Raw genomic sequence first — 16931 nt, forward strand, 5'->3', positions numbered from 1 at the left:
GTGCAGACCACTGTACCCCACTTGGATCCTTCCCTGGGCAGGATCATTCCTGTTTATACCATTCCAGTCAAGTATCTGTCTAACCTCCTCTTAAAAATTTCTAACAGAAGCATAATAAGGGGCAGGGGGAAATGGGGGCACCAGATCCAGGTGTTTACCATGGAGTAGGGGTGAAAAAATAGAAGTGGTTGCACTGCTGGAATGGCTGCCACAATGCTGGCAGCAGCATAGCCAGTGATGCTGCCCTTCCCACACACTGCTGTACCTGGGTGCACAGGGGTTATGTTATGCCTCTGATTTCCAAGGATAGAAATCGTGCAGCCTCTCAGTTGCTCATGCCAGTGTGTAGCCAGCCTCATGGCTAGACTGTTCTTCCTAATATACAACTTAAATTTGCCTTGTTTCGGTCTAAGACTTCTATTTCTTGTCCTGTTCTCTACAGCCCCTCTATCACCGCCCTATTTCTAACCACCCTCCAGGTATCTGAAGGCTGGTATCAACTCCGCCCCCCACCCCCCGAGTCTTCTTTTCTCCAGACTAAATAATCCCAGTCCTTCCAACTCTTTCTCATAAACTTCTAATGTTTGTCACTCTCCGCTGGACTCTTTCCAATCTATCCACATCTTTCTTGAAGTGTGGGGCTCAAAACTGGACACTGTCCTGCAGGTGAGGCCTCACAAGTGCTGAATTGAGATAAAGAACCACTTCCTTTGACCTGCAAATGACAGCCCTGTTAATACAGCCCAGTATGCCATGGGACCTTTTTTGCAATAAAAGTATACTGTTGAGTCATATCTAGCTGACAAAAACTGGGTAAAAACAACTTCTTGCAGCAGGTAGAAGTAAATTACTTCTTTGGGCTATGTCTGCTGTACAGAATCACCAGTACTTTGCCAGAATAATTCCAAGATGACTCAAACTGTGCATAATTTTAAGGTTTTACCATATTGTGTGCAACCTTGTGGATTAGCTGCTGTGGGTTGTTTTTGTCTTTTTTAATGTAAGCCGCTCTGAATTTTTCTGGGTAAAGTGGGATTAAAAAACAAAAACATATCTATAATCCCCTGGTCCTTTTCTGCACTACTGCATTTTAGCCAATTGTTCCTCATTCTGTATTTGTACATGTGATTGTTCCATTCTAAGTCTTACAATTGGAAGCTATCTATAAATTTGACAACATAATGTTTAACATAGCTTCATTTATTCATAAATAAATAAACCTAATTCTACAAACTAACAAAAAATTCCTTGTAAAAACCCTGAAAGCCTGACTCTTCCCTAAGCAAGCACCAGGTTAAATGACCGCAATAATTCCCTCCTTCCCCTCCTCTTCCTCCTCCTCCTCCAAAAATGCTCTGAACATATTTTTTTCTTACTGTCACAACCCAGTTAATCAGTGCCCATGCCACTAGCAAGAGATACCATTCAAGTAGTCAACTAAGGGTTAAAAAAAATCCTTGCCAAAAACTCCTGAAACAAAATCCTGGCAGAGAGCTATATATAATTTATGCCCACGTCACAAACAAGAAACAAAACTTAAGACTGGTCAGGGTGAAAGGGGATAGCCCTGCCATAAATCCCTGCAATTGGTCAAGAAACAAGCGTAAGCCCCTCATCATAACCTCATACGTAACAGGCAGAAAACCTAACCCACTACCTTGTAACCTGATAGCAACCTGAGAGCACAAAGAACTGCTGCTTGCCAGAAAATTAAAGTTTCCACATAACGGTTCATCATTGGGTATCTCCGTCAGACACCTCTGTCTATAAATAGTTTATCAGTTTCCGCCCAAGGCGGAGAACCCCGGAGAAATCTCTGAGGAGAGACCTGAGTCCATCACCAGAGTAGCTTGATGGCCTGATCATCCATCAATCTCTCCCCGTCATCGTTAATTTTGATGTAGCAAAGCCCTGCAGGCTCGATAGTCCGTTCTCGGCGCGCTTCGTTCGTCATCGCTTGATATCGTAACCCGACCTTGTTCTCTCAACTATAATAGATGCAACTGTAACAGAAACAAAGGTTCAGCCTGCGTTGCACGTCACTATCTGGGCGACGTAAGTAAACAATCTCCTGTAACCAACACGCGTCTGTGCCTGGTTAATTTCACCCCATCCATCACTACCCGCCTGTCAGGTGAAAGTTTTACTGCTTGGTGGGGGGGGGGCAGAAAGCAGCTGCCAGCGCTGCTCTGATCTCTGACACTTACGTTGTTTCTAGAAGTATGTTTTCCCAAACTATGATTCTCTTTGCTGACTTCAGGATCATGCCTAGAAATGAATCCTCTGGATAATTATTTAAATATTTTTTTCCTTTTACCACTACAGATTTTTCTTTGACTACTATCAGTTATAATAATTAATTTATGTTTCTAGCAGTTGCTATTACCTGAGATCCCATAATGAATAAAGAAATGTTACTGAGATTATTTTCCCAGAAATTAATTTTTTGCTCTAAATCTTTCTATGCATACTGCCTGTGAAGAGGCAGTATGCATAGCTCTGATAAAGGCTTCTAAACATGGTCCTATTCAATTTTGGGATTCACAGAAGCTATTCAAAACATTTTTACAAGCTCCTATATTACAGACCTTGATCCTGCAACCACTTGCACAAGTATTGAACTAAATATGTGAGGAGGAGGAGTTCAGGTAACATCAAAGTTAAACGTGTGCATATATAGCAAGACTTGAGGGTTTAAGTACCCATCAAGGCTCGTCTTTTATTCTAAGATTCTTAAATCTTTGTATATGGTCTCTGTGTTTTCTATCTCCACAAGTTTACTACAAAAAGCCTCTCTCTGAAAGACTGACATATCTTAGTTCATTTTTTTGGTCACTCCTCCATCAATAGCGAAGCTTCCCTCATCCTCTGCTTTTACCCTGTTTCTTCCTGTAGCTTGCAAAGAACCTTCTTCTGCAAGGAACTCAGCACTTTCTATGCTATACTGAGTGCCTGCACCTCCTCTTAACTTGAGCTGAAGCTGTAAGTGCTATGAACTTCTTATAATTTAGGAACTGTAGAAGTCATGCTGTGATTTATCCATGAAACTCTGAGAATCGGGTAGCTACAAAATGCTCATGAATTTAGAATCAAAGTTATTAGTGTCATGCAATAAATTTATTGGCTGAAGGTGAAACGACAGAAAAATATAGAGGGGAAGAAAGGTATAATGGATTTCTTAGCTAGGTAATTATTATAGTGAGGGAGCAAATGTATTAGGAGTAGCAGGAATTTAATTGTCTTCCCTCTATAAATACAGTTCCAAGGTAGAAAAGGAGTTTGCAAAAGAAAAAAACAAATTGTGGCTGTGCCCTCTTTTAGATTCTTTATAGTGTATAAAGAAGGGCATAAAGTTTTTTTCTCCTCTACTTTTTAACATTGTAGAGTATATGAGTAGAACGTAGAGTTTACTCTACTTTTCTTAAAGATGACTAGAGAATTAGTATGATTATGACATCAGATACCATAGAAAAGAAAGCTGACCTTTATTCCAACCGCAAATTTATTTATTTATTTGGGGGGGGTTGTTTCTTTGTTTCCATGGATACTTTTTAAAAAGCAAATGCCTGAACAAATGTATGGTCTTCTGGCGTGTAGCTCACTTCAAGTTCATAAAATCATAGAATCATAGATGAAATGTCAGTAAAAGCTCAAGAGATCCCAGGCAGAGTGCCATGCTCCCTGCTACAGAGGAACGTAAAACCCCTCACAATCCATAACAATCTGACCATGAGGTAAAATTCCTTCTTGACCCCAAATACGGTGATTGACCTGACCCTGAGTTCCTCTAACTTACAGGGCATGGCATTTTGTGCCAGTCTCTGGGTCACAGAAAATGCATGAAATTCTGCCTGAGATCTACCAAATATGTCTTGCAAGATGTGTAATTTGATGGACCTGTACTTCTCTTCCATAGCATCATGGAAGGTAGGCCCAGTGGTGCACAAGTCCTCAGGCTAAAAAGGTATGGGCTGGATTTTTCATCTTGTTGCTCTTTCTCCCATGGAGTGTAGCTACAAGTGTTCTAGTGCAGTGCTTCTCAATCCATGGGTCAGGACCCAAAAGTGGGTCACAAAAACATATGAAAAGGTCTCAAACAAACTTTAAAAATGAATTCTTCTTTAAACAAGAAAAAACATGGGAAACCATGGCTTTTCCTTTGCAAGCTGGCAGAGTTCCACCCTGCAATGGGCTGCTTGGGGCCCTCCCTGTGCACCCTCCTCCCCTCCCCACACACCCACCCCCTGCCCCATCCACCAGGGGACTGGAGTCAGGGGCAGTGGGTCGGGAGTGAGGGGCACTGGGTCGGGGCTGGCCATCGATATTTACAAATGGGTCCTGGTCCAAAAAAGGTTGAGAACCACTATTCTAGTGTATTCAGGTTGTAAGCACATATGGAGGGAATGGGGATTCCTCCTTGGTGAGTTAGAACTGCATACATTCTAGGTGTGTATGACAGGATTGCGTCTACCTCCACTATGCTGCAAAAGTGAATATATCTCTGTCCTGAAGTTCACTCACACTCCAGACAACTTGTTTTTTTAACATTTACATGTTAAATTTGGGGTATTTGGAAGTGTTTTGGTGATAAAAATGAATCCCCATTCTCTTTGCCTCTGTTACAAAACAGATTCTGAGTTTTCCAGGTTCCTATTGCTTCAGTAAGTGTAAAGATACCAAATTTCCTTGCTCAGAATACTTATTGTGCATTACCTGTTACAGGTAAAGGCACATCCTCATTTTCATCACATTCTAATTTAAACACATATCAGTACTGAGCACAAACTCAGAACAGATACATGATGAAATCTGGATATGGTGGGAACTTTCTTCATGTTACCACCAGAGACATACCATCTGTTAAATTATTAAAAAGATCATTTTTCTTTAAACATTTTTTGAACTTTGTAGAAAAGCTCTGTTAACATTCAAGTGCCTGGGGCTTTGTGCATTAGTATAATAAAGATGCCAACATTTATTCCATTCAAAGTAAGATTTTGTCTTCCATGGAACACTGTGACACATGTACAATTCCCTCAGCTCAACCTAACCAAGTGAGCATGTACCCCTATACGAATTCAATGAGGTTTTTCTTATAAGCATCAGCATACTCAGTGAAAAGTATGAAACGGGCAGATAGCAGATTCCCGTTCACCACAGTGGAAGAGAAGAAATGTAACAGTAACTGTGGTCATCAAAGCAAACAACAGACTGCACTAGATAACTCAAATAGACCACCATGGATAGCTCTGGAGAACCCTTCAGAAATCAACCAAAGCACTCACCTTGTATCCTGTGTCACAGATACAATCAGTGTCATCCCCATTTGTTCTTTCTTCTTTGAGCAATTAAGTTGATTGGAACCATAAAATGATGGTGCCAGGATTTTCCACCCTGGGTACCTATGTTTTTTACATAGAGCTGAGGTCTTATTGTGGCTGAAGTGCCACTTTATTTCAGCACTGCCCATTCATTCCTAGATGACATGGTGGCATGGTTAGGAATACCTGAAACAGATAATCAGCTCAGAATTTGCCTGTAAAGGAGAGAGAGAGAGTAAACAAAAGCCTCGAGATGCCTTATATGCTGGGCAGGGGAGGTCAGGCGAAGAAAAGCAGCCGGCAGCAACAGACAGGGAAAGTGAAAGTGAGCAACACTTACAGCATGGAAGGCCAGCGGGGCTGCAGCTGGAGACCGGAAGGGAAGAGAAGCAATCACCACACTTCCGGAGCAGGATCTCACTCCGGATTGGAGGAGGGAGGTATTTCCAGCCCCGGAGAGGGGCAGAGTGGGGTCAATTCCCCGCAAGCTGCAGAGAGGAGAGCAGCTGAGCATCTGGTCCAGGCAGGCAAGTGTTGCAAAACTTGCCAGAGAATTGCTGCAGGTGGGACTCCGAGAAGGGGGCAGGCAGAGGCCTGCACACACAAGTCTTCTGATAATCCCTGGAGGCGGAGTGACAGCTGAGAATCTGGGGGAGAGGCCAGAAGAATTGCTGTTTCAGGTTATAGCATCGCTGCACATGGGAGAGATCCCATTGGGACGGTGAATGCTCACAAGCAAGCCAGGGCAGGCCTATGCAGAGCAGTGACTAGACTAACCGATTTTTTTTTTTGTTGTGATTGGGGCATGGGAGCCTGACCCCAGGTGTAATGGACATGGACTGAGTCTGACAAAGAGGCTGAGAGCAGTCGGGTTTTGCTTTCTCTTTTTTTTTTTGGATATTTGAGTGCAGGCCAAGGCCAGCCCTGGAAGGGTGTGTGCCTAACCAAAGCTGATGGTCACTCTGGTGGCTGAGGGTGGAATAATAGACCAACAGGCAGCATTAAGATCTGGCTGCAGAGAACTATGAGTGCCATCTGGAGAGGCTAAGGGGGGGGGAAGGGGAGGGTTGGAGCCCCACAGAAGAAAACACGGATTGAGACCAGGTAGGATCACCTTGGGCATTGCCTCCTAGCAATATAATATCATCAAAGTCATGGCAGGAGAGAAACGTAAGACCAACTTCCTGAACGTAAGCCCAACTTCCTGGCAGGCCAGGTGATCCGAAGCCAAGGTCCACCCTGTCACCACCACCTGTCGGAAAACGAGCTCAGGGCAGTGGCAGCAAGCCCTACAATACCTACAGTCGTCACATTGCCTTATTCCTATTTTGCAAATATGCTGACATTTTTTCTGGCCTTCATTTGTGCTGAGGAATACAAACAGAGGACTTTCTTCTTAGAAGCTACAGTCTTAAAATTAGTTTCATTTTAAGCAGATAAGCAAATGTTCAATTGTTGGTGTCTGTAATGGAGTCAGAGGTCACTTTAAGGGGAAAATGCAGCAGACTAAGCTTGCTATGGGGAACTAGTTGCATTGCAATAAGCAGCCAAGGGACAGCTCCCAGGCATGGCAGGAGTAAAAGAGTAAGCTGCAGCAGAGGAGAGCAGGCTAGCCATCAAGCCAAAGCAGAAACCCCTGTGTATAGCTGGAGAGCCATCTGCCAGGAAGGGGTGGGGCTTTGGGGTACATAAGAGAAGTGCCTGAGCTCAAGTGGGCAGTTTAGCTCTGCAGGCTGCAGGCAGAGGAGCTCTTGGAGGAGATGGCTGCAGGAGACAAACTGGAAGGTATCCAAAGCCACTCTATAGACTTGAAAGAGAAAGCTAAGGGAGGAAGCATGGCTTGTGGTAAGGTATTGACCCAGAGTAGGGGGGAACTTTAGTTTGGAAGTGGTTTGCTTATATTTGTGTTACATTTTTTTTTGTTTGAGTTTAACTGAAAAACCTGGCTGTGCTATGGAGGTGGTATGGAGGTTTCAGGGGCACCTGAGCGGCACACAGCATATAGTCCTGCAAGGGTCAGGGACTCCAGGTGGCTGAGTAGCCTTAGAAGGATGAAACTAGGGCCAGGAGCCTAGAACATGAGGTTTGAGGCAGTAGACCTAGACTGAGGGGACACAGCCAGAGAAAAGGGGCTGAAGCTTGTAAGGCTGAAGCCCCAACAAAGGTTTGAGACTGAAGAGGTCAAATGCTGCATTGGGGTCAGGAGCCCTCCTTGCAAGTGATACCAAGTACCACCTGCAAGGGGGTGGGGGGAGCTGCAGGGAAGGATGGAGGCCATGAATACCACCCATAAGGCAACTGGTGTCCTGAGGCCCTAATAGAGTCAGGAGGGCCATTATTTAGTACCCACAGGCAAGGCTAAGGTGAACTGGGGACTTGCTCTGGGACCCTGGGGCAGCTTCCCTAAACTACATAGAAAATTCCATTGAGGTGTGGCAGGAAAAAAGAAATATTAATAAATAAAAGAGGTACCCCAAGGAGCTGCAGTGGGGCAGGAGTTGCATGGCCATCTGGGGATGTCATGGCTACCCTCTGGGCCAGACGTACTACAGTGCCACTTAACAAACACAAGTTCAAAGGTGTCACATTCTGCATGCCAAACATCTGTTCCCATGCTTGATGTTCTGTTCATTGTCTTCGCATGCTTACAGCAAACCCATAGCTGATACAGAGTTAAAAGTCCATTCCTAAAATTGTGAACCTTCAATGGAATCTGGTTTTATAATGAAGTAGGTGGAGGGGAGAAGAAATTGCTAAATCAATTAATTCCTTAATTATAAAAAGGTACAGAAGAAAACCACTGGATAAACTCAGAACTGCCAATTTTAAGTGTCAAAAAATCAATCAAACACCAAAATAACTTTCGTGTTGGTTACTAAATTGTATGATTCTTAAAAATAACAATTTTGGTTCTTCTTAGGGTTCATATTTTAATCTTACTTTCCATAACAATGAGGGATAGAAACTTGCTTTAATTTTTTTTAAACCCCAAAAACCTGCAATTCTTATGAAATTATATAACTCTGACAGCTGGGCTGTTAGAATAAAACACCAAATATTGTGAGACTTTTGATAAAAATAGCAAAAGTTGACAACACTGAAAAGTCTAAATTCATGTTCATGTCCACACCTCCCACTCAGTTGTCTGGACTGACTTGTTTGTTGCAAGGTCTTAGTAGCCCTTCTTGCACTGCCCAACTTTCTCATGTATTTTCTTCTCATGCTCATCCTTCGTGTTCTGCTGTGTGATAGTCTCATGTCATTTTTTGATGGTCCTTACTTACATCTTGCACCTGCAATTTTGCCTGTTTTGCCATTTTATGGATTTGTAGGACTCTTCCTTTTCTCACAACAAATGGCCATGTACCTTCCTATCATCCCAGCAGCTTTACTTTCTTTATATGGACAATCTGAAAGGTGAAATATTACAAAACTATCTTTGGAACCTCCTTGCCTTTAATATATCCCTTAATGTTTTCTTATCCCTCTTTTTGCACAGATTTTAGTTCTTCCAAGTACACAGTAATCTCAAATTTAGTGCTGGTGAGAGCTGAAAATTGTCATAAATTGCTAGTACATCAGTACAGAAAACAGTAATGTCATTTGGACAGCACCACTCCTGTCTGCCCCCTTTGCAGTTGCACACAAGAACACCTATTTGTATTGTTTCCATGATTCTGCAACATAGACTGCAAACCTTAATTCTGGTGGTAATTTCCAGATGCCCATCTTAGTTGGCTTTATGTCTACTGGAATTCCTGCGAGATCTTCCCAGTTGCCTGAAACCTGCCCAACCCTAGAACCATGTAAAGCAAAACAAGTTTGTATTTAGCAACAAAAGTATTTCTTATGTAAACTATAACTACTGATTAATACAACAGCTGTTAGAACATGGTTGTGCAAAATACAGCCTGGAGGCTGGATCTGGCCCACCAGGCCATTCTATCTGGCCTGCATGGTCCCACTAAAATTTAGAAAAATAATTACTGGCCAGTGGCTGCCTGTCAAAGCTGACAAATTGCCAGCAACAGGAGGAGCCCATGGTAGGACCCAGCAGCAGCAGCAGCAGCAAGACCTGCCCCACCCCCAGCCCCAACCAGAATCTTTTGCCAGTGATTGCCCCACTGCACGGGAGTTGAACCAAACCGGTCTGACTCCATGCTGCACTGTGTAGTCCCAGCCATGCAGTCAGGAACTTCACCCTACCAGAACCAGCTCGCCCCAGCCAGCACTGCATGGTTCCTGGCTGCATGGCTGGGACTGCAGGGCATGACATGGAGCTAACCTGGCCTGGCCAGGAGGGAGGAGGGGCAGAAAGCAGCAGGGAGGAATGGTGGCTGGGAAGTGGTGGCAGCAGTGGCAGGTGGGCACTGGCTGGAGGGAAAGCAGGGAAGCAGCAGGGGAAGGGGAGCAGTGGCAGTGGGGGAATGGTAGTGGCAGGCAAAAGTGAGGGGTCCGTACCAGTGACCCAGAGCCAGGAGGGACCCAGAGTGGGCAGGCAGGAGCACGGAGCCTGGGCGCGGGGTCTGCCTGGCTCCACCACATGAAGCGTGCATGCAGTCTGCCTGAGCCACACACCTCTGGGGAGAGCCCAACACTTACACCCCCTTACTGCCCAAACACAAGATACAAGAATAAGACTATTTTGAGCTGTTATACAATTGCCTCTAGATACACTATGCAAACACACACAAATCAGGACAAAATAATTTTAAAAATAAAATTAAAGTAAGTTATAGTAGATGTTTGATTTTTATTTATTATGATTTGGGGGTTTTTCTGATTCCAAGATGGCAGCACCCTCCCTCCCAAAAAAGTACTTCCAGGGCAAGGTGAGGATCTTCCAGTGGCAAAGGTCAGTGTGTAGAAGTGGAACTTCTGGTCCCAGGATAGTGACCTGGGAGTGAGATATCCATCAAGGGGCAGGGCTACCCTTGCAGCCCTCAGCAGCTCACCAAACTCATTAAGCGGCCCTCCATACAAAATAATTGTCCACTCCTGTATTAGAACCTGGTATTAGCCTTGCCTTTCAAAATGGAAAATAACCTTTTTCTTTCTCTGCATTCATTCTTCACATCCTTTTATTGTGATCAGAGCTGTTTTACAAAACAGATTTGATTGTAGATGGTAGTGTAATGAGAGGTAGGTAGTCTTGGTACCAGCTCCAGGTGCCCACTTAAAGGCCATGCAGGAATGTCAGTGAATGTGGCTGCCAGCACAGCTGTCACAGCTGCTACAGGCAGCCTGTTGTTGCCGCCACACAGGGATCAGTACCTTTTGAAATACATTCTCTGATTTAATGCTGTTAGATAATATTACAGTGGTAACACAAATCAGAGAGAGAGAGCGAGCTGCAACTGAGTTAGCACTGTCACTGTACAGTATTTTCTTGCATATCACATGCTCCCCAGATAAAACACACACTATTTTTGGAAGGCTGAATGTAGGGAAAAAAGATTTTCCCAGAGTCATGGCCAACTGTGACAGAGTGAATCTTCCTGAAAACACACTGTGGCACCCCAGGAGAGAGTCTAGGTGAGGCAGCAGAAACTTCCTGGTGTAGCAGATTACCAACAAGGGTAGGACCCAAAAGCTACTGCTTTTGCAGTGGCTGTGAGAGGGTTAACACTGGACTTTGCCTCTGTTCTTCGTAGTCCCAGGGAGAAGTGGCAACTATCTTGGATCACAGTATCTGTTCACTGTATTCCACCTTGCTTCTATTTCCAGCAAAGAAAAACTAGCTTACCCACTTAAGACGTGCACCCCAATTTTGGAGATCTGATTTTTGGGAGGAAAGCTGTATGTGGTATGCCAGTAAATATGGTAATATTTACTTCCATCATCATGGACCGTCTCTCCATGTTGTATATTCTGGATAGTGTGTGAATAATGACTCAGGTAATAAACTGCAATGGGTATATCTTTTTAAGATCCTATTAGGCAACCTGTGATGTAATGAAGTACTATACTTACTGAGATCTCTAACAAGCTAGGGAATGCCAGAAGAATTTCAGAGGTACAGAAGCATTAATAATTTATTTTCAAAATATTATTTGTACATAGTAGCTTCCAGGTCTTAGCCAGACACTAATAATATATAAATGTGTTATTAATTGAGTTTTATCTTTAGTTTTGCAGTTAATTTTTAAGAAGAAAACCCCCCCAGAAAAATTATGGAACAGCACCTAGGCACACAAGATATTTATACAATTATAGTATTAGAGGTCTGTATGTAATTTCTCATTTAAATGTTTCACACTTAAATGAAGGTGCAGTTAGCCACTTTGTACCTTGGGTAGTGGTGGCACATGGGACAGCAGCCACAGCTGGACTGCCAGTGGTGGTAGTGGTAGCCAGGAGGGCAGGGGCTGTGGCATCTATTTTTCTTAGGGTGACCATGTGGGACAATGTGAAATCCAAGGCACTGCTGCCTTCCCCCCCACCCCAAGGATATAGGCAGTCAATGGCCCATTAATGAACCATTGTTCTTCTCTTCACTGCTGTTTACAGTCATATTTGCTGTCTGCTAGGCTTCCAGTTTCACTGATCCTGCTGCTCTGTCTCTGTGCCCCCATGCCGGGGACACTTGTTTTAATTTTTCACCAGCTGGCTGGGACAAGCCTTCAAAATCTGGGACTGTCTCCACCAAACTAGGATGTATGATCACCCCAAATTTTGTACCACCCCAAGTCAGTGTCTGAGGCTGGTGCCCTAGTCACCATCCCCTTTACTTATACTGCTGCATCTAAAACTGTTGAAAACATGAGTAACTGGTCTATTATTTGCTGACTAGATGGGCAGAGGTTTTTTCAAAATTCTTCAGGTGCTGTTTAGAGGTGTGTTTCCAAATTAAGGTTTTATTGGAGAATACCATAGGCCAGGGCTGTCCAGCTTCTAAGTAGCTGGGGGTGCACACCCGGCAAGCAAACCACAGGCCACTGGGCCACGGACCATGTGGATGCCTCCACCACTGCACTACGCATCTACATAGCCCCATACTCCCCCTACATTCTCCTTGCCATGTGGCACTGCTCTACTGCTTAAGCAGGGGCATGACACAGCAGCTGGAGGAGGGAGAGGGTGCCTGGTGCCCCCCTCTCCTCCACTGTTGCAGCTGGAGCAATGGGGGTAGCAGTGGCTGAGCAAAAGCCTGGGGACTGCAACTTAACCCCTCGCAAGCTGCAAGCAGTCTGTGGGCCACCGGTTGAACAGCTCTGCCGTAGCCTGTGGAGCTATCCAGATTCTCTTCAGCAAAGTCTGGCCAGTGTCTTCCCTACCCATCTATCTCAGTTAAGGTGCAAATGTATATTAATGGTGCTTAAAATGTGTGCAAAGAAATCTAATCATTGCAGATAGCAGAGAATAGAAAACCAAAATGATATAGTTGCCTTTTCTGTATATTAAGGTTTTTGTAACGTTGGATTCAAGATTAATAATTTTTATATTAAAAGTTTACTATCATCAGGAGTGAGATAGCAGTAGTTTGTGGGTCACTTGGTACATTTTTTTTTTAGTAATGCTCCAATAATGGCCCAATAACATTTCTTTCCTAAAACTGCAGATGTTGGTAATATAATAGCTGGTAGTTTCAATTATTTATATACATATCTAATATTTGAATTCTCTTGTAAGAGTAGTATATAGTAATGGAAAATTGGTGAAATTATAAACTTTGTTTGCAGTAGAGAGCATATGCTCTATCATATGTTAAATTTATTGTAAACTTAACATCTTTACTACATATCCAGTAGAATAATGGATCTTTGATAAAAGTCCTCTGTCTTCCACTAGGAGGATACCTTGATTGAAAGAACCTTATATATTTGCAACCAGGCAACTACTGACTGGCTTTAGGTATCTGACTACATAATGTGTCATGAAATGTGCTGTGATGCAGTTCATCTATTGCACTCATGATAAAATTACTAGACAAATCATACTTAGTTTAGCTTAGTTCCACAACACAGACCTCACCATATCACCTAAAGATGTTCCTTGCTATTTTTAGTAGGTCCCTTATTCTCTTAAACAGTAACAGCACATACATACACAAGAGTCCATCCTTGTTTACTACAGCACCAACTTTACCAAAGTTGTGATAAGAAAAATGGCTCCTATCAAAATTATGCCTTAGTCACAACATCTTAAAAAACTTTGTAAAATGGCTAAGTTCAACTTCAGGCTCAAATTTCAGGGATGGTTCCTCCTGACGTGACTTCACTCAAAATGGGAGCCCTGATTACTCAGTGTATCCGGTTATTCTGGGTTACACCCATACTTTTGTATTACTTACTGTATTAAATATATATATATATGTGTGTGTGTGTGTGTGTGTGTGTGTATGTATGTATGTATGTCTTGTATAACGTCAGAGAAGGCAAAAGCAGAAGGTACTGACTATACCAGCTGTGCCCAAACTTTTTGTTTTACTGGCCAGATGAGTGGTGCTAGGTTCATCCAGCCATGCAAGGCTGTGTCTTATTCCTCTGTGCAAGATGCCCAGTCGGGGCTTATCCCGCTGTGTGAGGGTTGGAAATTTGGCACTGGGGGAATGGTGGCAGTGTTAATTGTCGCAGCTCCCCCACTGCTAAATTTCACAGCTTGTGAGGAGACCTGTGGGCTGAATGACATGGCTTCATGGGCTGGATCTCACTTTCAGGCTAGGGTTTAAGCCCCTCTGGACTATACAGATGAATATAGGGAAAAAATGCCATTGTCTTAAATCACGAAAGGGCATGACAAATGAATAAGGCTCTCAGTAAGTGATCCAGGGTAGGAAGGCTAAGAACTCCAGTAAAAGTTTTTGATATTGATAAAAGTTTTTTGGGGAGCTTATCTCATTATTACATTTTTTTTGCTTAGATATGTGTCATTCCTTTATAGGATGGGATCAATTAAATTCTGAGAGGTAGGTAGTCACTTCAGTTTGAAGTCAATCAGAAGCGGATGATATGCACCGTTATAGACTTACTAAATAAGCTATATATAGAGAACACAAGATTTCATCAACCCAAGTTCCCTTCATCAGATGCTGTGAAAGGACAGCATAGAACAAAGTGGAGTGAGTAATTACAATATAATGGGTGCGTCTACACATGCAAATGCTCCAGGCAGGTGTCTACATGTGCAGGGAAGTGGGAGCAGATTTGCTGCTCTTGGCAACAGTCTGATCCTGGTTTTGCACCAGCCCCCTGCAGCAGCCAGAGGGACCTCTAAGCTCCCCCAAGGTGGTTGCCCAGGAGCTAGCAGGGAGCATGGGGCTAGAAGACAGCTGTCTCTTGGCAGGGAATGGGAGATTGCTCCATGCTACCGGGAGTTGCTTGCTGCTGGGGCAGATTCTGCCACTGGACCCTGGGCAGCGACAATGTCCCCCTGCTCCAGCAGCAAGGAGATTCTTACCTCACGAGGCAGAGCCTGCAAGATTCTTCTCCCATTCTTACCGCAAATCTCCCAAGGGCGAGAGGTTGCATTGTGATTGTGGAGCTGGGGCTGGGAACAATCATCTCCCAGCCTCTGCTCTGCAACCACAGAGCTGGGGCTGGGAGCTCTCTGCTGCCGGGTCAGGGGGACACTGCCCCCACCTGGGCTCCAGTGGCAGAGTCTGCCCTGGCGGCAGGCAGCTCTTATCTCCTGCCCCTTGCTGCCCAACTGATCAGGATCAAATTTGCTCCCAGTCCGCTATCTGCATGTGCTGTACTGTGTAGTAATTACTCCTGAGTATATTTTCTACTTGTATTTACAGGTGGTGAATTTACTTGTGATTAGAGCAAATTACTATGCAGTAAGCATCTGCATGTGTAGACAGTGACTTACTGTGCAGTAATTTGCTCTAATCTCAAGTAAAGAGTCTCATGTAGGTGCAACTAATACGTAGGAAAGCAAGGGGGCGGCAGAAGGGAGTGGGGTTGGTGGACAGAGGCATACAAGCAAAGAACCCAGAGGAAGAAAGGGGTTCCAAAAACTAAGTGTTGGGATAAGAATTCATAGGATTAACTTTTAGGAACATGGGGTCACATGGGTTCTTTGCTTGTATGCCTCCCACAGCATTTCTCCTCCTCTTCCCTGCAATCCCATCTATAATATTCTAATTGCTCACTCCACTTCATGCTCTGCCCTATGCTGTCCTTTCACAGCATCTGATGAAATGAACCTGGGTTCACAAAAGCTTGCACTCTCTTTCTCTATATATACCTTATTTAGGCTATAAAGCTGCATATCTACCCTGCCTTCTTATAAATATATTATGTCAGCAATAATACAAAATACTGATGGAAATGACTAAGTCATTCCTATGAATGACTTACCCATGCCATTTGTTGTTTACTCAAGCCATTAAGTCACTGAGGGGATAAACCTGTGTTCATAAGGTGTGGACATTCAGGAACTTCTGAAACTCCCATGACATTAAAAGTCATCAAACTCAATCTTACACATGGCAATCTGGAGTCTGATAAACTCTGTCCCAGATACTTGGTTCAGTCCATAATCAGGCAAGGATCCCACTGAAAGAGGGTGAATTGTGTTGCATCAGAAAATCTAATGTGCATTTTATATAGTATAGGGTTGCAGTGCTACAAGCTGGTGACTAAAAATTACTATACTCAGGTAATTACTAAAAATTACTATACTCAGCCTGATGAAGGGTTTTTAAACCCGAAAGCTTGCCAAGAAAAAAATTTCCAACTATTTAAGTTGGTCTAATAAAAGATATCAGATTCACCCGAAGAACCTTGTCTGCCTAAACTCAGATATTCATTTTAATTCTTGTTGAAACACCTCACAATGCAAAAATGTTTCATATTTATTTTCCAGAATGTAAAAAGAAAATGTGTTTATTTTTCAGGATTTTTCCTTTTTGATGGAAACAGCTCTGGGAACCTGATCGTAATTTGCATTTTGCTTGGGAAAAGTTTAGGCCAAAAGGCTTTGCTCAGTTCTGTGGCCAAGCCCTCTACTCCACAGGCCCTCTACCCACACAGCGATGGTCAACATGAAGGGTCTGTCGTTTTTCTTTCACACAGGTTCTGCAATATCGTTGGACCAGTGGTTTGCAACTTTTCTTAGGCTCTAGGCACCCTCAGTAAATGCCAGCTCTTAGCTTTTGCTTCCTGACAGCAAAAATAAGAGAGCAGTTCTTTTTCCTCAGAAAGGCCTCAAGAGGTCAGAATGTTTTTAATGCTCTGGAGTCTTATTTGAAACTTCCAGGTCATATTTTGCAGACCCAATGCTGTGCGGCGCCCTGAAGAGGATCTCAAGCCACCTCAGGGAGCCGCGTGCCCATGGTTGAGGGTCCCTGGGTTGGAACAGTCTTGTGGCCCAGGCAATAAGGGAGAAACTAGAAGTGGTTGGTGATCTCTTTTAGCCGGCAGACCTGCTGGGCAAGCTTTTGGGCACTCTGCTTCAGCTTTGGACAGAAGTCAAGAGAGATTAGGGTTGGGTTTAGGCCTGGACCTGGCTGTGCCCGGCCCTCGGGCTAGGCCAAAAATGAGCTACCACAACGAGCTTCCCCCCCCGCTTTTTTTATGAAGGGGGCGGGGCGGCCGGAGCCGGACGCTGATTGGCGGGCAGGCCGGCGCCGGGCTACGCGGGAAGGGCGCGTGTGCGGCTCCG

The sequence above is a fragment of the Alligator sinensis genome, unplaced genomic scaffold (genome assembly GCF_000455745.1).
Source record: "Alligator sinensis unplaced genomic scaffold, ASM45574v1 scaffold219_1, whole genome shotgun sequence".
NCBI lineage: Eukaryota > Metazoa > Chordata > Crocodylia > Alligatoridae > Alligator > Alligator sinensis.